This window comes from Chelonoidis abingdonii, chromosome 13 (genome assembly GCF_003597395.2).
Source record: "Chelonoidis abingdonii isolate Lonesome George chromosome 13, CheloAbing_2.0, whole genome shotgun sequence".
Lineage (NCBI taxonomy): Eukaryota > Metazoa > Chordata > Testudines > Testudinidae > Chelonoidis > Chelonoidis abingdonii.
In genome coordinates, this window is record NC_133781.1 from 5,559,198 (window position 1) to 5,582,652 (window position 23,455).

General features: G+C 46.9%; 1 protein-coding gene and 1 long non-coding RNA gene across 7 annotated transcripts in view; both read left to right on the forward strand.

The window, feature by feature from the left end:
- LOC142047690 (uncharacterized) overlaps nucleotides 1-23,455 on the forward strand; it is a 459,131-nt gene that overhangs the window by 374,242 nt on the left and 61,434 nt on the right. The gene's annotated exons all lie outside the window — the stretch shown is intronic.
- Nucleotides 15,312-23,455, forward strand: part of LOC116822721 (butyrophilin subfamily 1 member A1-like) — a 68,802-nt gene continuing 60,658 nt past the window's right edge. For 3 of the 6 annotated variants that reach the window (XM_032776788.2, XM_075071998.1, XM_075071999.1), the window contains exon 1: nucleotides 15,312-15,558. The gene's annotated coding sequence lies outside the window, so the exon portion shown is untranslated. Of the gene's footprint in view, nucleotides 15,586-23,455 lie in introns of all 6 variants that reach the window. The other 3 variants (XM_032776787.2, XM_075072000.1, XM_032776789.2) reach the window with 2 other exon arrangements.

Sequence of the window (23,455 nt, forward strand, 5' to 3'; positions counted from 1 at the left end):
AAAACCAGCACTCTAGTTGAGAAGTCACCTAAACTAGCCAATGGGAGATGTCAATGAGAGGGGTATGTGCTAAGGCCTCCATGCATGGAGTTAGGGACCTGCTTAGCTGCGCACACAATGGCTGGAGGAGGTGGTGGGGATGCTTTCACCTCACCTCCCTCATTGTAGTGGACCACCTGGATGAGTAGAGTCACAGCTGAGATCAGCTTTCTGTTTAAAACTTGACTATTTTAAGTGCTCTAAAATCTACGCAGTTCTTCCAATTGACTTGACATTTGCAATGGCTTATGGAGAAGCAGGGTCGGGCTAGTGGTCCAAATTGAGGCCAGTTGATGAAGGGTTCCCAAGGTACAGCTCCTTAAGTAAAACAGCTTTTCTAAGAGTGGAGGCTTCTACCAATGTTTTCCTGCTCCCTGGCAGGGAAAAGTTCAGGACTGAGAACTTTGCATCAGCATCTCACTCACTGGAGGGTTACCCCCATGGGACCCACTAGCCCTTTCTGGGAAGCAGACATCACAGCACTATTCTGATCACTGGTGCCTTCGCCTGAAAAGACCAGCTCTGAGATTCCCATGGCTGCCACACCAAAGGGTTCACACTGAGCATGTGCAGAGACAGCCCTAGAGTGTTGAAAGCCAGCTGTGCCTCATAGGGTCTGGGTGCCTCTGAGGGACTGCACTGACCACTGACATCCCAAGCACAAATTCAGAATTAAAAAGGGGATGGATCTTGTTCCAATCTGCTATGATAAGTTTGTTTATTTTGAGGGGAAGAAATGTAATCTGAGTAGAGGGGTGTTGGGGAGGCAAAATCCACCCCTATCCTGGGGCCAGGACATAGGACTCCAGCACAGCACGACCAGTCCACCCAAACCAGTGCCTCCACCAGCCTGTGCACTGGAGCGCTGGCTGCAGCCCTCTGCACCACTTTGTGCTACTGGATTCTCACACTGGGGCTGCTTCCCCACCCTGCAGCCCCAGTTTTGAGGTTAAGACAGGGTGGGGGTTGCACTCAGCCCTCTCACCTGCCTCTCACCATCACTCCTCTTGTCCACTGAGAAGGAGAGGAGCAAGCAGAGGGCAGAGGAGGCATAGGGGGAAGTGGCGGAGCTGCTCGGCCACTTCCCCACTCAGCCCCCCCTTCCCACTGCTTGCCTCTCTCCCTACTCAGTGAGCAGTTTATGGTGGGGGCCTCAGGGGAAGGGGCAGAGCAGAGACAGGAGGGGGTGGAGCAAGGGCAGGCCTCAGGGGAAAGAGTGGGGCCTCAGGGTGGAGTGCAGGTGTGGCCATGGCCCAGGCATTGGTGCTCAAATGTGCTGGGTCAGCAGTTTTGGGAGGCTTAGCCTCTCCTGGCCTATGGTACCTGCTGCCCATGTATGGAAAGCCTTCTTCATGGAACTGTGTGCAGAGCTTGCCCCAGCACAAGGACACCAAAATGAAAATTGCCCTCTCGGTGGAGAAGAACATGGTGATCACTCTGTGGAAGATGGTGACTCCAGACTGTTACTGTTTGGGCACAAATTAGTTTGGAGTCAGGAAGTCCACCACTGGGACCACATCAATGCAAGTGTTCAGGGCCATTAATTGCATCCTGCTATGAAGGACTCTTGGCACTATGTATGAAATAGTGGATGGCTTTGTGACAATGTGATTTCCTAAGAGCAGCAGGGAGATAGATGGTGCACATACTCCCATTTTGGCCATGGATCATCTTGTGATGTAGTACTTCAATAGAAAGGGGTATTTTTCTATGGTATTACAGGTGCATGTGGATCACCCTGGATGTTTCACTGGCATCAATGTGTAGTGGTCTGGGAAGGTGCATGACATATGCATTTGCAGGAACTCTGGCCTGTACAGAAAGCTCCAATCAGGGACTTTCTTTCCAGACCAGAAGATTCCAGTGAGGGATGTTGAAATGCCCATAGTGATCCTGGGAGACCCAGCGTACCCCTTCCTCCCATGGCTCAAGAAGCCTTACATAGGAAACCTGGACAGCAGCGAGAAGTGCTGAACAATAGGCTGAGCAGATACAGAATGACTGTAGAAAATGCCGCTGGCATTGCCTTTATGCCACGTTAGACCTAAATGAGGAAAATATTCCCAGGGTCATAGCAGCCTGTGTTGCGCTCCATAATATTTGTGAGGCTAAGGGTGAAAAGTTTCCCCTGGGATGGAGCACTGAGTTGGATCACCTGGCAGCTGATTTTGAGAAGACAGATGCCAGGACTATTAAATGTCACAATGGGGGCCTATTCAAATCATGAAGGCTTTGAAGCAACATTTTGACAATGAGCTCCAGTAATGTGTCTTCATATACAGGACTCTGCCAGGCTTTGTTAACTTGCTGCCTTGCATAAAAATTGTCATGATCCCTGACTGGGATTTCCAATCAGCAAAGGATCCAATTGGCACTATGCATTATTACTAGCAGCAGAAGACAAATAAAGTTTGGTTATGTTTAAAAGAGTTTTTTTAGTAAATGAAAATTAAAAACAAACACAAGTCTTGATTGGAAGGGTAATAAGAGTGTAGGGCAGTGTAGGCTCTCATAGCTGTGTGTATGTCCAGTTATCATTTTGGAAGCTGTCTGAGGGGGTGGAGTGAATGGGGTACTACTTAGGGGCTTTCCCTTCACCCCATTCCATGGTTCTTGTCATGCAGATAGAAAACAGAAGATCAGAAGTCTGAAGTTCGGGCAACGCAATGTTTATTGGGGTTAGTTTCAAGCAAGCATATCCATAGCTCTGACGCTGCAGAGCCTTGTTTCCCAGTGTCCTGTCCACTCACCTCCATAGGAGGTATAAATATAGCTGTAATACATGTCCCTAGTCCCACCCTTACAATTTATGGTCATATTCCATTTTGGAGGGTCATGAGTCTGGGGGCTTGATACCACCTCTTTTGTACTCCATGGGAGGGGTAGAGAGTGGGGTTGTGTCCTGGCCAAGGTCACATCTTTCTTTGTCTTTTAGTGGGTCTTATGCCTGCCCCACATCCCGCCTTGCCCCTTCTAACTGGTTGCTTGATCTTGGCTTGAGAGATGAGCCAGGCAGCCTTCCAGTGTATGCTCATATATTACACTCCCACTCTGCCCAGGAACACTTTTAACTCTGTCCCTTATCTTTTCTCGTTATACTGCAAGCCTCATCTGGATATGAGAAATGCAACACACAGTGTCTTTGTTCTTTTTTTCACACATATTAATAAGAACATAAAAGTATAAAAAGTCAAACTCATAATTCTATCTCAGGCTAACAAACAGGCCTATATACTAACAGTACTGAGACATTTTGGGAAGTTGCAAGGAATGCGTGGGAGGAGTTTGGGGAGGGCATGAAAGCAATGATATATTGGCTGGTGGGGGGGAGGCAGACGAGCATACATGTGTTCTACCTGGAGAGTGATTAGGGACTTCAACATCTCTCTTTGCTCCTCCATCACTTTTAACATCTTCTTAGTTCTGGTCCAATACAACGTGCTCCTCACTTTCTTTTCTGTCCTGCGTTTTTATTTGAAATTTCTCCTTCAGGATCTCTCTCCACTCCCAGCATTCTCTTTTTTTTTTTTTTTTTGGCCTCTGAGGATTGGACCACCTTGCAGAACATATCTTCCTTGCTCCACAGTGGTCACTTCCTTATCTGGCGGAGACACTCCGCTGGTCTGTAGCTGGTTCTCCTGAAGACGACATCTGCAGGAGCCCAAGAAACAGTAAATAGAAGCATGATTGTTAGTTCACACATAGCACTGAATCTTTTCAGTAAACTACTCCTCATTTTACATATGAATCACTTCCTTACTGTCCCTACACAAGCACATATCTTGGCGAATACCAGAAAAATGGTGAGTTCAGCCCAGGAGGGAAGGGGGTGGGGGGATGAAGATGGGGCAAATGGGTCTAGGTGGTTTTTTAGGGGGATAACTGCAGGTGCTGGGGGACCATGTTTTAAATTCTGCCACCATACTCCTCAGGCAGGGGTCATTGAAGCCCATATCTCACTCCTAAGAGTAAGTAAGGATGTGAGGGAGCATCTGTTGCATGCATCTGGCTTCAGACTCAGTCCCTATGCTGCTCGCCTGTGTGCTGCTTTGGTTGCTGCACAAGTCATTGCTGTTTGGTGCAGAAGAATTTCCTACAATGGGGGAAGGAACAAATCAGCTCTGCCAAGGAACCTTCAGCAAAGGATGGGCAACTACCTCCAGGAAAGTTTCCTAGAGATCTCTCTAGAAGACTCCAGTGAAATGTTGGTGTGCATTAACATACTGTTCTGCTGCACTGCTTAGCTGCACAGGGGAATGTGCAGCACATGCAATTACAGTTAGTCTTGCACATTTCTATCCTTTCTCCCACTTCTAGAATATACAGAGGGAAGTACAGCTCTACCTTATATAACTGAGTAGCATAACGTCAAAAAGATCACTTACCAGAACTCTCCTCTCCTGCATCATGAGCTCCAGAGCCAGACTGCTGGGACTGGCTAGACCCCTAAGGAGTGAAAAAGAGGTCCTGACTCACCATGCCACCAGACGACCCTGCCATGTGGTCCACATCATCTTTCAATTCAACCTCCTTATCCACGACTTTGTCCTCAGGGTTGCCCACTGTGCCCCATCTCCAGCCCCGCCAAAGTGTCCACAAGGTTCTTGGCAGTGCAAGTGGGGTCATCGCCAAGGATGGCATTCAGCTCCTTATGGAAGTGGCAGACGTTAGCCACAGCACCAGAGCAATGGGTTGCCTCCCTTGCCTTCTGGTACACATGCCTCAGCTCCTTTACCTTCACATGGTACTGCTGTGTGTCCCATTTGTAGCGCTTATCCAACAAGCTATGAGAAATTTGCCCCTAGGTATTGCAATTCCTATGGCTGGAGCAGAGCTGGAACTTCACAGCCTCCTCTCCCCATATATTCAGCAGATGCAACAGCTCTGGTGTGCTTCAAGTGGGAGAACATTTGCTGAATGGAGGCACCAAGGTCAGTTGGTAAGATAGTATTTATTTTGAATAATTAAGGTAAAGAGAGGGTGTCCTGTCATAAATAGAATATTGTGAATAAATCTTCAAAATTGAATTACATTGAAAATGTTCATACTGAACCAAGTTTAAAATAAAAAGTAGTCCTAGCAATGTCATGTGATATGCCTCCTATCTCTTCAAGAAATTAGATTCAATCACTGATTTTAAGAAATTAGACCATTCAGGCATTTCTTACAGAGCATTCCAGAAGATGGTGGAAAAAACTCAGAACAAATGGAATGAATTTCTTGGAGAAACTTTATTTCCTTTGTGCTGTAAACCTCACACAACAACAAAAATTTCACCCTTCCAACTGAAGTATGGCCAAGAAGGAAGGTTTTCCAATGAATTTTCGCCAAATTGCATGGTAAGTATCCAAGTGCCAGCAGCTGTAATATAATGAAGTTAATTTGTGATTATTCACTTAAGAAATACAACCTCTTCTCCACTGATTTACCAAACTACAACATTTTTTGTGTCCCGAAGACCAAAAACACAAAGAGCCCTGCAGCACATTGAAATCAACAGTGGATATTGACAGTACATTGTGTTTCTTTAGAAATATTGTCTATTGCTGAACACAAAAAAATATGGTAGAAGAGATTTCTTAATACAGGAAAATAGCATTTGAGGTTAGGGGCTATTTTTCTAATCAAGTTGAGAAAGACAACAAAAAAGGGAGGGTCATATCTTGATTACTGATTATATGTGTGATGTTGCACCCCATAATGCCGGGGGTAAGGAGGGTTAAGGAGAGGGGCAGGAACTGCAGGGGTGATTGGGGATGGTGAGGAGGAGGACATTAGGCAGAAGATAGGGTGAGGAGAGGGATGGGCATCAGGAGGCTGATGGGGAAGAGGGGATGAGCGGGCACCAGAGGGCAAAGGAGGGTGAGGATAGGGTCAGTACCAGGAGGTAGAGGGGGGATGAGAAGGGAGGGCACAGGGAGGTAGAGGAGAGAGGCAGGAATCAGTGGAGTAGAGGGGGTGAGGAGAGGGCAGGGAGTAGAGGAGGTAAGGGAGAAGGGATGGCATCTGGGGGCAGAAGTGGGATGAGGAGAGATGAAGGTGGGAGTGGACTAGGGCGTGACAAGTGGGGCAGGAGCCAGGGTGCCAAGGGGGACTGAGTGGAAAGGTTGACACCAGGTGGGCAGAGGAGAGTCAGGATAGGGGCACCAGGGAGGACAGAGGGCAGAGGGGGCGTAGTCATGTGCTGTGGAGGCCGCCCCTCTCTGGCACAGCTGGGAGCCAGGCTGCCTCACGACACAAATCTGGTGAGCTGGCGAATTAGCCTGGTGAAGCAGGAAACAGACAAGGGCTCAGGCCTCCCCGGCAGGGGTCAAGCAAATAGTTCAGTACTAAGCCCAGGCCCTGGGTCAGGGCAGGGCCGCAAACAACAGTTCAGGGCTCAGACCCTCAGGCAGGGGTTGAGCAGACAGTTCAGTATAAAGCCCAGGCCCTAGGTCAGGCCGGGGCCACAAACTACAGTTCAAGAGCAAAGCCCAGGCCCCTGGTCCTGAGCGTCAGGGCGAGGGGGAGACTGCCACCCGTGAGTGGGGTGGCGGGGGGGACGCAGGCCTCCCCACTCCTCTGCGTCCCAGCCCGGGGCCCTAACAGTGGCAGGCAGCCTGCTGCTGTGTCAGTGGGGATCCTGGCCACAACACACTGACATTGGCTCTGGGTGTGCTGCAGCCAGACTAGGGTTGGCTGCCCCTGGGCTACTTCCAACCTCCCCCTCTACCAGTACCTGCATCTCGGTGGCATCTTCCCTGGCATCTAGTACCATGGGCTCCTCGGGATACTCAGCGAGCGGTAAGCTGGGCAGCTCCTCTGGGTCCCTTCGCACTGGTAGGCTTACTGGCTCTTCCGGCGTCTGGTCAGTGTCCGGCCTCCGCAGGTATGGCCAGGCCTCGAGTCGGTCACAGGCGGCAGGAGTCTCCCCAGCGGGAGCTAGGGCATCAGCATCTGGCCTCTCCGGCAGCCAGGCAGCTTCTGAGTCCTGGGTTTTGGCTTTTATACTTCCTGCCCTGCGCCTTGACCTCTAGGGGGCAGGCGCAGGCTCCAGTGACTCCGCCCACTTTGGCATCCAGAGGGGCTCATCCCTCTCTGGGGCGGCTGGGAGCCAGGCTGCCTCACTACAGGGGGACACCAGGCGACAGAGGAGATTAGGAGAGAGGCATGTGCCAAGGGGGCAGAGGCGGAATGCGGAGAGAGAAAGGCACAAGTGGGGCAGGGAATGGGCAATGAGAGGACCAGGAGCCTGGGAGGTGGAGGCAGTGTTTAAGTGGAAGGATGAATGTCATGGGGCAGAAGCCAAATGAGAACAGGGGAGGGCACCAGGGAGTGAAGGGTGGTGAGGCTATGGATGGGCACTGGGGGACTGAGCATGGTGAGAAGGGGGGACCAGGGGACAGAGGAGGGGAGGGGAGGTACAGAATGCTGAGAATCTCTGTTGTTTTGGGGCTGGGTGCGGCTGGTTCATTACTAAGAGCAGGTCGGTGCCGTCCCCACACACACTGGGCAGGCAGTCCTGTCTTAGGGGTGAAGCTGGGACTCTCCACGTCGGCCCCACAGGCACCACCTTCAGGGTCATTGCTAATGAGGCCTGGTCAGTGGGGAGGGGAGGGGGCATTTCTCCGCTTACTGCCCCTTCCATCTGGGATAAGCTGAAGCAGGTGCCAGTCCCAGTTCACACCTGTGCAGTGTGTATGCACTAAGGGTTTGCTCCGGGGCAGCTACACTGGTGTAAGGCAACCCTGGCAGACACAGCCTGAGACACTGTTGTGCCAGAGACTGTAACCCCTCCTGTCACTGGGGTTATGGATCAATAATTACAGGGTCATTGGAGCAGGGGAGCTGGACTCTGGGCTCCCAGGTTGGGGCCCAACCCACTGGGCTGCAAAGTCATTCTCACTCCCACGCTCTGGCCCAGGGTCCATGGCAGTGTTTAGACACGGAGGACATATTCAGCAGGAGAGACTAAGGGAGCCCCACATCAGACACTCGGAGCCCAGAAGTTCCAGCCCTCACTTGAGGGGGGAGAACCAAATTCTAATTCCTTCCCCACTTCATATGGGGGGAAATGAACCTGGGTCTCCCAGCTGAGGGCCCAGCCTCTGGGCTAAAGGTTAGAAAGGAAGCAGTGGCACCTTCTTCTGTTCATTGAAACTATTCAGCAAACTCAACATGGATTCACAAATAATTTTAGTCGACCTGAAAAATAATTTTTCTGCAAACAAATTATTTGTCCAAAACATTTCACTCAGATCCACTTCAAACGTGCCTAACCAACTTAGGAGCCCAAATTCCAGTGACTTACAGTGAGTAACTGTCAACAACCCCAGAAAAGCGCAGTTATGAGCAGGCCAGGCTCAAGACATCAGCTATGAAACACTCGAGAACTGCTGTTAAATTTGCCCTTGCCAGGAAAATTCTCCCCCATTCAGTCAGGCTGAAAATGGAGACTTGGTTCCAGCTTGATCTCTGTGTCCAGAATGATTTTTTTCCGTGGACTCTGTGAGTGGCATAGACCCTCTGCAGCTTCCCCGGGTATCTCCCAGAGCAGATAATGGTCACAGAGACCATATCAGAGCCCCAGGTACTCAGGTGTCTCCAGTTAATGGCTTCACTAGTCACCCCCTCACTCTCATTAACCAGCCCTGGTCAGACACTCTGGGAACTTTCAAACCAAATCTCTGGAGACACATTGGATCCATCTACACAGCCCACGGCAGCAAGTCTCAGGCCCAAGTGGACAGACTGAGGCTTGTGGGGCTCCTGCTAAAGCAGTAAATATAGCTGTGCAGATGTTCAGCTGAAACTGGACCTTGGGCTCTGAAGCCCAGAGAGCAGGGGGGATTCAAAGCCCAAGCTCCAGTACAAGACAAAACATCTACATAGCTGCTATTTATGCCATGGCGCAAACCCCACGAGCCCAAGTCTGTCACCCCGGTGCTGGGACTCACTGCAGTGGGCTGTGCAGACAAACTTAAAACATGAGGCTTTTCCTAGACCCAAACATTCAATTTTCTTCCTGTTCCCAGATCGGCCTGAAATGTCCAGAGTTTTCTCCCCAGGCAGGAGAGCCCTAAGGGGACATGGTAGGGGAAAGCAGTTTAATGTCACAGGCAGAGTGGGGATGATCATGGTTAATATGGGAAGTGTCTCCTGGCCTTACCTCTGGAGTCACAACCAGGCTCCATAACAACCCTCATTGCTCTTTCCCTGGGATCTAAATGCCCTGACTTGGCAAAAAGAGTGTGTGAGTCCCCTCCATGGAGATCTCTGGCCCATGGCGCTGACACACTGCTCGGTGAGTCTACAAGACTCGTGCTCTCCTCAAACACCTACTTCAGGCTGGAGCTGCTCAGATGCTCCCCACAGAGTTTACAGGCTCCGTAGGCCCCAATGGGAAGAAATTTCTCTGGGCCCCTGACCTAGGAGTGACAGAAGCTCCCTAATGTGTGCGTGGGGGGCACTGGCACCCGAACTATGGTCCTGCCCCCACATGCTGTTCCTTCCCCCCATGATCTCACTCTCATGACTCCCCTTCCCCTGAAGACACGCCCCTATGTCACTTCTTACCCCTGAGACCCCAACAATCTCTGCCCCCTCCACTCCGTCACTTACCTTTACAGTAGATATAGACAAGCTTCCTGTTTTTCTAAAATAACGTATATCAGCAATTTCAACATTCTTAGCAGGAAGGGTGCGGGGTTAAGCTGCCTTGGTGATATTAAGGCTGCTGCATGGGCATTTTACGACCTGCTGGCTTGGCTACTGTTAGCAATAAGCAATAGTGGTTCAGCCATTGTTACACTTTGCCAAGGTTTCCCCGTACAGTTCCCCTCTTAAATGTCACCTTTCACACAAGGAGGCCTTTACATGGTCGCTGTTACACCTTTTCTGTATGCACCTGAGTGGAGGTCCAACAAAAGCTCAAGGCTCTCAGCCGAGACTGAGCAAATGATCTTCTTGTTGGCATCCCATACTTACACACCAGCACAGCAACTAACAAGCGGTCATTTTAGCCCACTCTCCCATTTAAGGGAGGAACTACAAGTTCGATATGTTCCTTTCCCTGGGGTACAAGTGCCGGTGGCAGTAATCACTGACTCATATGTCAGGGGACTTGCAATTACCAGATTTTGCGCCAGGTCTAACATGTCATTAGACTGGTAACAAAAACCACTACTACTTGGCACCCCAAGATTACAATGATGGAGTGTAGGGATTGTGAGTAGGATTTCTGCATCCATTTTACCACATTTTATTTTATTCTTAGCCTACACCTCCCGGTAGTTCTCTGCAATTACTAAAATCTCTGGGGGCCAAGCAGGCCATTCCAATTCCTTAGATGCCTTAAGTGCTGCTATTAGGTAGCTGGCTAGAATCTCCACAGGTGCCCACGGGGTGCCAGGAGGCATTTCCCACAAAACCTCGTTAGCGCAATCAATCAGCACCCTTAACTCCCTCAACGCATCTATTCCTAGAATACCTTCTCCCCCCAACTCCATCAAGCCAAATTGCCCCTCACTCTTCTTTGTCCTCACATTATATGAGATTTTTTTACAGAAGGGGAAAATGTTCTGTGCCTCGCTAAATCCCTGTAAGGTTTTGACTCCAGCCAGAGGTCCAAACAGGTGCTTATTTTTGGTACTAATTAGGGAGTTGCTGGCACCTGAGTCTACTAGTAAATTTTGTTCGAATGCCCTTTCTGCAAACTTCACATAAACCGTGAACCTCCTCTACTCATTGGTGTTTAATTATGCCACAATAGGGGGATCCTGAGTAGCCCAGTGTCCCTAAAGGGCAGCAATCGGTGGTGCAGTGGCGCTTTTCCTCAATGCTCAGCCAGTTCACGTTCTGCCAATTTTGCTAATTGTTCAGCAGTAGGCAGCTGGTCTATCATTTCCTCTTGCTCATATTTTAAAAGCTGCTTCCAAATTTCCCCCGCCATGGGTCGGGGGTTCTGCTCTGACCCTTATGGGGTCTGTCTTCTCTTTCCTTTTCCTGTGTGCTACTTGGAGGGGCTACAGCAGCACCTTATCAGGTTTCCTTTTAGGAGGATTGATATCCTTTTGGATCTCATAGGCCTGCTTTGCTCTATCCTCAATATCTCTTGTTAGAACTGCTGCCAGATCCATACCCACTAAGGCCATACGAATTAAAGGGAGAACTCCTTGGATTAAAGCTTGTTTGAAAGGGAAGGCTGCAAAGTCTGTGTTAATGACATTTGTCAGCCCAGAATGTCTCCATGCCAATCCCTTTCTGGCTATATAACTCTCTACTCTCTCCCCAGCCCAATGCTTCTCTTGATGAAATATAACTGGTGGGCTTTCTCCCGGGAAGAGGGTGTGTATTATTTCCCTTCGCACATTTATGTGCTTCTCTGTCTCATTTGCCCTGGGGAGGGGGGGGCATCTGGATATCATGAGGGAGCCCTGTAAAGTCCTCGGAGGACAAACATTCCCTGCATATAGCTGCCACAAGAGCTGGAGTGAATCCAGCCATGCCAGATATTCTTACCATCCACCTCAAGGCTGTGCTCCTATTCATCAGGCCAACTGATTTCCCTACTGCCCTAACCTGGTCAGGGGTAAAGGGTCTAGTCTCCACCCACTCCTCTGTTCCTACCTGACTCCCTGAGGTCCCCTTTTGTGACAGAGGTACTGACTATGGGCAGGGGCCGCTCCAGGCCCCAGCACACCAAGCACGTGCTTGGGGCGGCATGCCACGGGGAGCTCTCTGCCAGCCGCCGCGACGGTGGCAGGTGGCTCCAGTGGACCTCCCGCAGGCATGCCTGCGGGTGGTCCACCAAAGCTGTGGGACCTGCGGACCGTGGGACTAGCAGACCCTCTGAAGGCACGCCTGCAGAAGGTTCACCAGAGCCGCCTGCCACCCTCCCGGCGACTGGCAGAGCGCCCCCCTCGGCATGCTGCCGTGCTTGGGGCAGCGAAATGTCTAGAGCCGCCCCTGACTATGGGGACCATTGGAGGAGGTCTTTGCAGCTCTTCCAGTGATTCCTGTAGGGGATTATATGGGGACTGCCCAATGGGATCCAGGGTGAACTCACCAGAGTCCTTCAGCTCATAATTACAATAAGGGGGGTATGTATTGAGATCCTCCTCTGAATCTATGTCTTCCTCCCAGCTACAATTCCCTCTGATCGCTGCCACGATCCCCCTTCGCTTTCCCAACTGAGCCTTAAGGGCACAAATCTGTCTTCCGTGTTCCTCATGATCTATCTAGGTTCTGCTTTGTGAATCTTTCAAAAGGGCTCTGACTGCGGCTGTGCTCTCTGTGGTCTGCTTTTTCAACTCAGACACTTCCTCTCACAACTTGCCACTGACCCTGTCCCATATCTGCTTCTGCATTCCTACAATCTGTGCTGCTTGTGTCAGAGACGTAGCTTTGAGAGCATCAGATTCTGCTTTCAGATTAATCACTTCACTTTCCTTTTCAGCTCTGATTCTTTCCAATTTCTGCACCTGGTCTTTAAGCCAAAGAGGGGCCCCCAGGGCCACCGGCATAGATGTGGACAGGGGAGCTGGGTTGGGCAGAGGGAAGGTATTGGAGGGATTTACTGAGCTCCCAGGGACAGAAACATCCAGCTCAGTATATCGTGGGGAATAGGAGAGGGCAGGGAGCCATTAGCTCAGTTGTAAATAGGGCAGAGATCTCCTGCTCTAACCACTGGGCATGCTGCCTTTGCCTAGCCCCTTTCTAGAAAGGTCCCAGAGAAAATGCACATGGTGACAACACAGCTTGGCACACTCACTCCAGCTGCCTCCCCACCTCTTTCCCCGGACTCTGCTCTGCCTTGTTCCTATCAAACGTGGCAGCTGTGTTATAGGCACACACGTTACATCTCAGCAATAATGCCTGTGTGCCCAGCACCACGTGTACTGTTGGGCTCCCTGCTGAACCCCTCTCCCTTCCCTTCCTCCCTCCTGCTGTTCTCTGCTACCCCCGACTTGCCCAGCATGCACCCATACACATCATAGTTGTGCAGGGAATATGATGCGTTGCAATTTCTTATTGTACTGCAGTCCGGAGTTGATTTCCAAAGAGCATTGTTTTTCATTTACATTATATAGATAGAACTAGCTACCTCTTTCAAATCTATTAAACCTATCTTACCATTTATTGAGTCTCTGTATCCTCTCTAAAATTTTCCCAGAGCCTGGGTGTCTCAACTTTACAACCTTGGTGGTTATAACTCCCATTAGGGACATTCCTGAGGTGGGGGTGCTTTATCAACAGCAGAGTATTATTTTTTTCAATTTTAGTGGTGAATTCCCTGAGTTTCACCCAAGGCTGGTTTACTATGGGATGGGGGTTGATCAGATCCCAGGTCTATATCCTGGTACATGTCCCTGCCCCTCATGGCACGCTGCCCGGGCAGGTACAAGGTTTGGGGTTCCCCACAGTAGCCCAGCTTCTGACCTGGCCTGTGGAGGGGACCTCGGGGGAGAGGAGGAGCATGGGGCAGGGCCTTGTAGTGGGGCCCATCTCAGCACACCCACCCCTGGGAAGAGGCTGGTGCTGCCCCTGAGCCTCGGGTGGGCACACAGCAGTGCCATAGGGAATCCAGGACAAGTAATGTCCCAGAGTCATTCAGCCCGGGACTGGAACTTGAACTCTGTAAGTCAGGACTGTCCCATCCAGTTTCGGATGGGTGGTCACCCTACTTTATTAGTCAACGCTCTTTGAATGTTACTGCAAATGCTTGCTGAGGTGCCTTAATCCCTGAGGAGTGGACAAGTCTCCATTAGAAGTCTATCTCAACTGGAATTGCTGAACAGGGCTTCTGGTGTGAAGCAGGAGTGCTGAAGGTCCATAGGTCCAGTCTCAGGAGGCAGTGAAGCCACGTGTTCTACCCTGGGGGAAGACTGAGACCTCTAGGAGTCTGGCACATCAAAGGGATTCCTCCGAGAGACTGTTCCAAAGGTGGAGCATGGCAACAATCCTATGGATCCATAAGAGTAGGTGAGGGGACTAGGGCAGTTCTATGCAGTGATCCCTGCTTGCTGTAACAGGAGGGGCTCTGGGGGATCTGTCCATATAGTCCCAGCCCTGGGTCCTCTGCCAGGGTCTAGCTGGCCCCTTGACTCCTCTCCTTCCCAAGGAGACACTGAAATTGGTTTCTTCCATAGGCATTGGGGGGGGGGGGGGCAAAGGGCCATTTCCCCCCACTTTTGAGAAGGGAGCAAGGGAGCCTCCTTGCGGGAGTTCAATCTCCTGGGCAGGCTGGCTGAGTAATGCGACACTTCTGGCTGGGGGGAGATGAGGCAGGAGTTAAAATAACTGGTGCCCCCTGGCAATTCTAATACCTCCCCTAGAGGAAAACATGCAAGATCAGTTCTGTTATTTACTATTAATCTTTCGTTAGAGTAATATACCAATAAAATACCCCTCCATAATGCTCTGGGTGCCTGAACAATTCATAAGGGTCACAACAGCTCATGATGCCCACCCAGCAGGAAAACATTATCCCACACAAATGATGAATGAACTCAGCCAGCCAATAAATCACAGGAGCCCTATTAGTCCCCCAGGAACCACTCTCGGCCTTCCCTCGTAAGTCTATCAAATAAAGAAGGGCCGGTTAGGCTCAGCTGAAGGGGCTGGTCCCTTCTCATGTACCCTGGAGATAGGGCTTTTCTGCTTAGAAGCCAGCTATGGAGGTATGAGGATATTGGCTGCGTTACAGCACATTCAGCGGGAGCATGCCAGCTGCTGCACCCCTTTGCAGGGCTGCCCTGCCCTAGTCTTACCAGCACAGGGTGCGGGGACTTTATGTTGGTCGTGCAAGGAGGGAGAGAAAGCCTCACTGTGTTCCTCTGAGCTGACACTAAACATCTGCATGAAGGCCAGGCAGAATATGACTCTTGGTGTTTATTGTTCCACTGTGAAAAAATGTGGCCTATTTCTCAGAGAGTTTGTTTTATTTGTACCAGAAAACTTCTGAATTACTTGGAACCCCAGGTAGGCCTTTCCTGCCTTGGCCAAGGACTACTACTGAGGTCTGATTATTTGCTCTGCACCCTGGTGCACTGCTTCAGTCAGAATAAAAGTGTAGTGCTTGTGAGGGCGGAAAGCCTTGGCATGTGTGTACGACAGAAATACAATTGATTGTTATGACAACGACTGTCTGAGGGAGCAGGAAAAAGCCTTAAAAACTAAAACTGTCACCTTCCAAACCAGGAAAAATTGCATCTGCTCTCCCTGCAATTGTCACCTTCTTGGGACTGCGTGTGTGTGTTTCTTTAAGTCTTTTATCTCTGCGTACCATAAATGGGATTCCTGTAACTTTGGTTTCACTTTCATTTGGAAGCTGCTGGACGCATGGAGAATGTTTCAGATAAAATTGCAGTAAGTTAATCAGCAACAGCTGTATGAACAGATGAGCGTGTGCCTGCCTAGTGGTAAATGCTGCTGTAAATACAGAGAAATTCACTAGTAATGCAGAGCTGGCAGTTCTGAAGCTGGGAGCCCTTCCTCTGCCACTAGCCTGAGCACTTCCCTGTAAGATCCAGCAGGCTGGTGAGTGTCAGCCCTCAATTGCTCTGGGTGAGGTTCTATTATTCTTTTCTGGAACTGTTCCTATGGCAGGGAGTCCATCCAAGACTTTCACTTTCCTATGTTAAATATTGCTGAGAAATGTCTGAAATGCTCAGAGATCTGCAGCCCTTTTCCATTACCCTGTAACACAGGCTGAAACAGTGTCTGTTTATTTACTCTTCTGCATGATATCGCGGAATTACATTTACACTCCAGCACTTCTGCTCTGGTGACTTTCCTGCAAGCTGTCATCAGAGGAGTTTGCACTCTCCCATTCTCAGTCAATGGAGATTTGCCATCAGCTCATGCTACTGAAGTTCTGCTCTAAGAGATTAGAAGAAGAGAAATGGCTTATGCCAGATTAAATAAGGCTGCCGTAGAGAGTGGTTAATTTGAGCATGTTGGGCCATGAGGACCTTTCTATGCCAGGGAGAGGGGGGAGTTACCCAAAGAGAAGGCCGATAATGTTACTTCTGCTGCTGTCCTAAGGGTTCTCCCAGGAGAGGGTTCAGCTTTACCACTTGCTAGAGCCCCATCAGCAGGAATCACTGAGTGCAGGGGCTGAGCCAGTGCATTCCCTGGCAGTCCTGGTCGTACCCACTTCCCTGGGCTGCACTGACCCTCAATGGCTGCCTGAGCATAGGAGAAACTACAGCTCCTCAGTTCTGAGGTCCAACTGTGTTGGAATTGCCAGCTATCGCTTTAAGGGCTGTGGAGGAGGGGTGGGAGGAATTCCATGGTTTCACTTGCAGGCTAGAGGGCTCTGCAGCAAAGCATGTGACTGTGCTGGCAGTCACTTTGCAGACAGCCAGCTTAATGTAAGGTGGGGAGAATTGTAGCTCTCAGTTTTAGGGAGCAGATTGCTTTGTTTCTCTTCTTAGTGTTGGATTCTTGTGTGTTCTGAAATTCTAAGAAAAAAAGTTAAGTTTTTATTTAACTTCTGTGTGTGTGCTGTGAACACAAGAAGTGCCACTGTAACCTGGATTCCTGGTAAACCCTCCACCATCAGAAGCCTTTAACAGGATATTAGCTGGCATAAATCAGCATGAGTCCTGGAGGAGAGCTGGAGCCATATGCAGTTTTTGTTTAAAACCAACTTTTGCATCCTCTCTAAATTCCAAAAGATAAGTCAGCTCAGCCTGATTAGGGGGGAAGGAAGGAGGGAAGTGGATTGAGTTTGTGGGAAAATCTGGAGTTATTTAAGCTAGGGCATTTTACAAGTGATGGTATGATAGGACAGTTTAATTTTGGCAATTGATCTTTGATTATCAGCAGATAAGTCTGCCCAATGGTCTGTGATGGGATGGGATCTGAGTTACTACAGAGAATTCTTTCCTAAGTGCTGGCTGGTGAGTCTTGCTCACATGCTCAGGGTTTAACTGATCGCCATATTTGGGGTTGGGAAGGAATTTTCCTCTGGGGCAGATTGGCAGAGGCCCTGGAGGTTTTTTGCCTTCCTCTGCAGTGTGGGGCATGGGCCACTTGCTGGTGGATTCTCTGCAGCTTGAGGTCTTCAAACCATAATTTGAGGACTTCAATAACTCGGACGTAGGTTAGGGGTTTGTTATAGAAGTGGATGGGTAGGGTTCTGTGGCCTGCTTTGTGCAGGAGGTCAGACTAGATGATCAGATTGGTTCCTTCTGACCTATGAGTCTATGATTTCAACAACTCGCAAGTCTTTGAATGCATTTTTTAACCTACATCGTAGGAAAAAATGTAGACCTCTCCTGGGACTCCCCTGATCCCCAAGGGAGGGACAGCCCTTTATTTCTCCTGCTTCGGGGGCTCAGTGACTCAAACTAGGACCAGTGGGCCCTGAGTTCTTTGCATGTGGTGCCTCCATCTTGTGTCAAGGTGCATGCTGGCCAATATTGTCTTGTTTCCTAGTGCTCCCCCATTTGTTTGGCAAGTGTACTACATGCTGAAAGAGATGAGACATGTACACTCACATCCCTGGACTCCCACTACTGAGATCTACCCTGTGGGTGTGAGGCAATGCACCCTGTGTTCACAGCCTACACACTATTATAATAATCTTTGTACAAAATATGCCTTGTGGGGTATCATTTGAAAACAACTCACTGGTCAATAATATAATGGTGAAATGTATGTAGTAGCACCCCTGTTTCACGCTGTGAGCTTTCCATAGCGAGTCCACCTGGGGAAGCCTCACATTCCCACCGAAGGGGCCCTGCACACCAATTCTGCAGTCAGCAGTAACTCTCAGCCAGTCTTGTAAAACAGAAGGTTTGTTAGTTGTCGGGAGCACAGCATAGAACAGTTCTTGTTAGCACAGAAAATAGGAAGATTCAGCAAAGTCCATCTTGAGGGGATCCAGAGCTCAGAGCCCTAGACTCTCCCTGAGTCCCAAACCAAGAGACTGTCCAGCTTCAAGCAGCCCACCCTCAGTCATGCCCACTTGCCCCTCCTCCATCCTTTGTCTCTTTCCTGGACAAACTGGTCACCTAGCCTTCACCTCTCGCTTTGTTTTCCAACTCCTTCGGCTGGCTCCTTGTAAAATATGGGGCCAGGCCATCAGCTGCCGGGATACAGAGTGTCTGGCTATTGCCTGGGCCGAGGGAGCAAAAGAGAAGCCATACCTGCCCTCTACATTCTCTGCAATGATCACACATCCTTATTCCACCACCTAGATATTTGTGCAACACAGAAGAATCTGAGGCACACACAGAGTATTAAAACATTAAGAGAATCCCACTTCATCACTCCAGTATCATTCTATTGGGTTTCAGACAAAGAAACCATCTTTGCCAAGAGTCCCAGAAAAATATGTTGTAATGTCATTTCTATACATTTTCATTTTACCTGATTTGTGTGTGAAGGAATGATTATTTACATCAGAGGGGACTAACAATTCTTCAAGATAACATCTCTCAGGGGGTCCTTCTTACCCTGCTAGTGATTCTCAGCTGAGGGAAGATAAGTGCTTCTCCACCTAACTTGGATGTGGGGCCCAATCTGGGCTCAGAGGCTGCCTAGTGCCACACAAAACAATCATTAGCCCAGGAACTAGGGAGACTCACCTGGAATGTGGGAAATTCCTGGTTTACATCCCCCTCTCTGCTGGAGGAAGAGCAGGGATTGAATGTGGCTCTGCTGTCTCTCAAGGCATGCACTAATCACCATAAAGTGACTATCACACTTTTGTCTGGCCCAATTAATATTAAAGTGGAACGACTTAAACTAGAATATCCTATAGACTGGGACAGTTATCTGAGACTTGATCAAATCCCTACTCTTCTGGCAGAGGGGTGTCAGAAAAAAAACAGAGTTTTCACTTTCTTTTTGGGTGCAGCAAAGTTAGATACTTTATTTTTAGCAATTGGGTGGAGGGAGAGAGCTAAACAGGTCTTTTCCTGACAAACAATTACAGCAAGCCTTTATACTTTTTGTTACAAACACTGTGCAACAGCTGCATTTGGTTTATACATAGGTTATTTTAATTTTCTTTTTTACCAGTTTAAACTGTACTTTACATACCATACTTATTTAACTTAAGGTTGCAACAACTTCGTACACAGTTTTTTTTCCCCCGCTTGCCTCACACAATCCTTGTTTTTACAAATTTCGCATTATTAAGGTTACAGCTTAGCCTGACAATTGCTCACAGAGGTGACTGTTTGCATTGAAATTCCTTTCAAATACCTGTTAGTTCTTTCTCTGCTTTCACATTCCCCTCCTTTTGTGCTTCTAGCACAACTAACATTCTTAAACCTCTATTTGCATTAAACCTTGGATTTTAGATTAAATGCTTAAAATTTAGGGGCTTTGATTGGATGCAATGACGATGCATGATTAGCCTGTACATGAGAGGTAACTATTGTCACATCCTTTACAACAACAACATCATTTTAAACAAACCAACAACAATACAAGCAGTAAAATTTTTATGGTAATAATATGATGGGGTTGTTGTACAATTTTAGTTACAAAGCACAATACGTTATACTTAGTACATAGAGTAGACACTCTATAAGCTGAATGAAAGGCTTTTTTTTAACTTGAAATATATTTTGAAACATATGAATTTGCCCTTGTAATTCAGAGATTCTTTGAATCTCTGGTAACAGTGAAAGCAAATTTTGAAACCGATTAGGTACCTTTCAACTGGACTAGTTTAGTATTTGAAACCTAAGGGCTGCAAATAAAATTTTACAAGTAGGCCAGTAAATAAAATGCCTGCAGTAGTGGTGAGATTAAAATAAATATTTTGTAACATGGTGGCCTTAATATGTACACAGGTATTAGTAGCTTGGAAGAGTAGGTGTCCTGTCAGGGTAGTTCCTTGTCCCCTACCCTTTCAGCAAACATTACCCAATCCCACATGCAACCCTCCCCATGGACCCAGCAGGATTCGGTATGTGGGAGCTCACCGCCCAACTGGTCCATATGCTTGGAAGGAGCACTGTGAACATCCACACTTTCACCCAGAAAATCTCCAAGTATGTCTTTATGGCCACAGATCAAATGGTACTCCTGATGTGTCTGTAAGGGTAGTGGTCCAAGCTTGGTGCTTTAGATTACTCCGAATGGACATTAGCTGGTCATTCAAGAAACTTTGAATTTCTGAACATGCTAGGTCCCACTGCAATACCTTTCCAGCATTAGTGATATTCAGTACCATTTTTGCCAACAGCTTTTGGGTTATTTTAGTACAAGTAAAATTTCTAGTGGCAGAACACACTCTTTGAGTATGTCTGATTATTTACTAATTGGATAACCAAAACAATAAGGACTCCTTTTTCCTGACATATTACAGACCCCTGGAATGACCATTATATTAATTCTATTATAAAACCTTAATTTTAAATTTTTGAAATGTAATTGTAATGATGTCATATACTTTTATTTTTTTTCCAGTTTTTTTTTTTCTTACTTAACTGTTTGCTTATATGGAATACTCTGAACCTTAAAAATATTTTTTTCAAACAATGTTTAAATAAATCACTAAAGTGTGAAGGCCTTGGCCATTGAACTTTGTTAGATATATGGCATTGTTTGTATTTGGATGTGTTACAGGGGTAATAGTGTAATGGAGGAAATGGCAGGGTAGTGGCAAACAAGGTGACTTTGATATTTGTTATTTAAAATTCAGTTAGGGAGGGCAATACATGCTGAAGGTACTTATTTAAAAACACAGGGCGCAGCCTGTAGAGTAAACCCCAAAATCCAATTAATACCACATTTTAGCATGGGTTCCACAAGTTTTTTCTGCTAGTGTATAATTTTTTTTTTTTTTTTACCAGGATTAGTTCTTAATGTTTTTTGTAGTTAGGAATTCCTGGACTTTAGCAATCTCAGTGGAATGAATATATATATATATATATATATATATATATATATTTAAGCAATTGTGGCTTAGCATTATACAGAGGAGCGGTTACTAGCACATTACCCTGTAGTGCTTTGGTTTTTGTGGCAAATACTGAATGCAGGTTAGCTCTGTCAGTGGACAAGGGAGAGGTTACCAGCACATCACCTTGTCTTTTCTTTTGGTATTTCTTTTCCTCTTTCTGGACAGCAAAAGAAAAGACAGGCTGATCAATAGTAGGAGTGGAATTATCTCGAGGTGGAGGGGCTTTTTTGCAGTGAGAAGCATGGGTCCAGACAGTCAGTCCTTGACACTCTACAGCGGTGTTGGTAGTTAGCAGGATTTGGTAAGATAAGGGCCTTTTCGGTGTGGAGCCAGAGCAGTCTTTCGTTGATGGATCTTATGCAGACTTAGTCTTCTGGTTTTAATAAATGGCAGGCTGCTAAGGTCTTTAGGTAACACTTTTTTTTCATTAATGCCTGGCAATGTTGGCAGATTTTACAGCTGCTTGGGCACATTCAAGCCCCTCCTCTTTTGTTGCCTCGAGTCAAGTCCCAGCCGTGAGCAGTGTCCTTGAACGGGGCCAGCGTCTTCTCTCTGGATGTTCTGTTTGGGCTTTTTTAATTTACAAAGGAAACTTCCACTTACACACCTTTTTTCTACAATGAACACATACATATTGCAATTATACAGTACTTCAGTTTTATTATTTAATGTATGCCACATACAACCTTCCAGGAAAATGACTTTAAAAAGCTTTGGAGCAACAAGCCAGGACAAGCACACCCACTTTTGAGGAGTTCACTTGGTACAACCTCTAGTGTCCAATAGCTTCCTCCCTTCTCAGCCCTCTGGCTAGAAATCTGAGGTAGCCAGAAAGATTCCATGTGCAATATGGGGAGTGGGTTAACCTTTCATGTCCTTGCTTCCAAAGACTGTTCGTATGCAAAATTTTAACAATAATTTTTCTGTTAAAAGATTTGGCCAATGAAGTTATTTTTTCTTACTTAAGCAAATGTATTAGACTTTAGTATATTACATTTTTTGATATTATTCAAACACTTTGTATTTCAAATTGAATAAAACAATTATTTGCATTTTGATTTAACCCTTTTATTTAATTTTGAACTAGACTGTCCTATGAAAATGTTAAACACCACTCTGGCCACAAGACAAATACTACAAGACAGGACATAGAACACAGAACTTACTTTTTATTGTGCCTGTAAATGCATGGTATGTTGATTGCTTTTTAGCTGGCATTAGTTTTTTTGGTAAGACAAAAAGAACATAGGTCTACTGCTTTTGGGGCAGTCAGTTATTGCTTAAAATACAGAGGAATTACCCATGTGTTTTTGTATTTGTTTTATAGGCAGCCCAGGTTTCAATGGCTTTTATTTTTATTATTTAGGTAATTTGCATTAACACAAACATTTTGGCTTGCTTTTGGATTAAAGTTATTAGACACTTGGAGACTTTGTCTCAAAAGGACACAATTAATGTTTAACTCCTGTTGTTAAACACACAGCAATCTGAAAAAGACAACACAACCTATCATGGCTCCCTCTGGAGTTCTAATATGGTTTTAATTAAATAGCATGGTAGGTTTGCATTTCTTTTACCTCTGCTACAATATACACTGCACATGTTCTGGGGAAAATGCACATTTCCTCCATCATTCAACTTTCACAACACTAGTCACATTAATTTTTACACAAGGTGTAACTGTTTTTTTTGTGCTTACAAAATCTTCATGCTCCCCTAGCACAGTGACAGCTTGACCACACAGAGCCAGAGGTACTGTCCTTTTTTTTCTTAACCAGACTTTTTATTTGCTATTTTGTTACCCAAAAAACAAATTTAAATCTTTTATTTTTTTGGCTTTGACTACCTTGCTGCAGCCACAACCTTTGGTCTTTATTTAAAAGATTTTAAATTTTGTAAAGCATTAACTCACCTTAAGGATTAAACGCTAAATACCATATTAAATAACACTAGTTTCCTGTGTCTGGCAAAAGTATTCTTGGTTTTGCAACTTTAAAACAATACCAATTCATCTTAAACTTATAAAACACAGATTGTACTTTGCAGGAGTGTTTTTTAGCAAATTTGACTAACATTCATATTTGAATGATTTTACTTAAATAACCTTTTACCTGGATTACTTACAGACATTTTTATCAAGTTTTGCTGCTTGATTTTTTTTTTTTTTAGCAGCTACAGAGTTAACTTCTTTCCCTGTTGTTTGCCTGCTTTTTGGACCCAATCCTTTTTTTTTTGTTGTTGAACCGTTTCTTCCCATAGGCTTAGGCTTGTTTCATTACCAGTTTAGCAAGGAAGGTGGGCTTTTTGACTAGCCCCTGTTCTTCCTGGTCGTTCTTTTTAAACAATATTACTTACACGGGTCCCCGAAATTATTCCCCATCAGGCTTGCCACGTGGACAGAACACACAGCCAATTGGCTTTTTTTAGCTGTTAGGTACACGTTTTTTCCCTTAGTCCCCATCTTTTTTATTTCCCAATCCTGCTACGACCGGGGGTAGATCCACC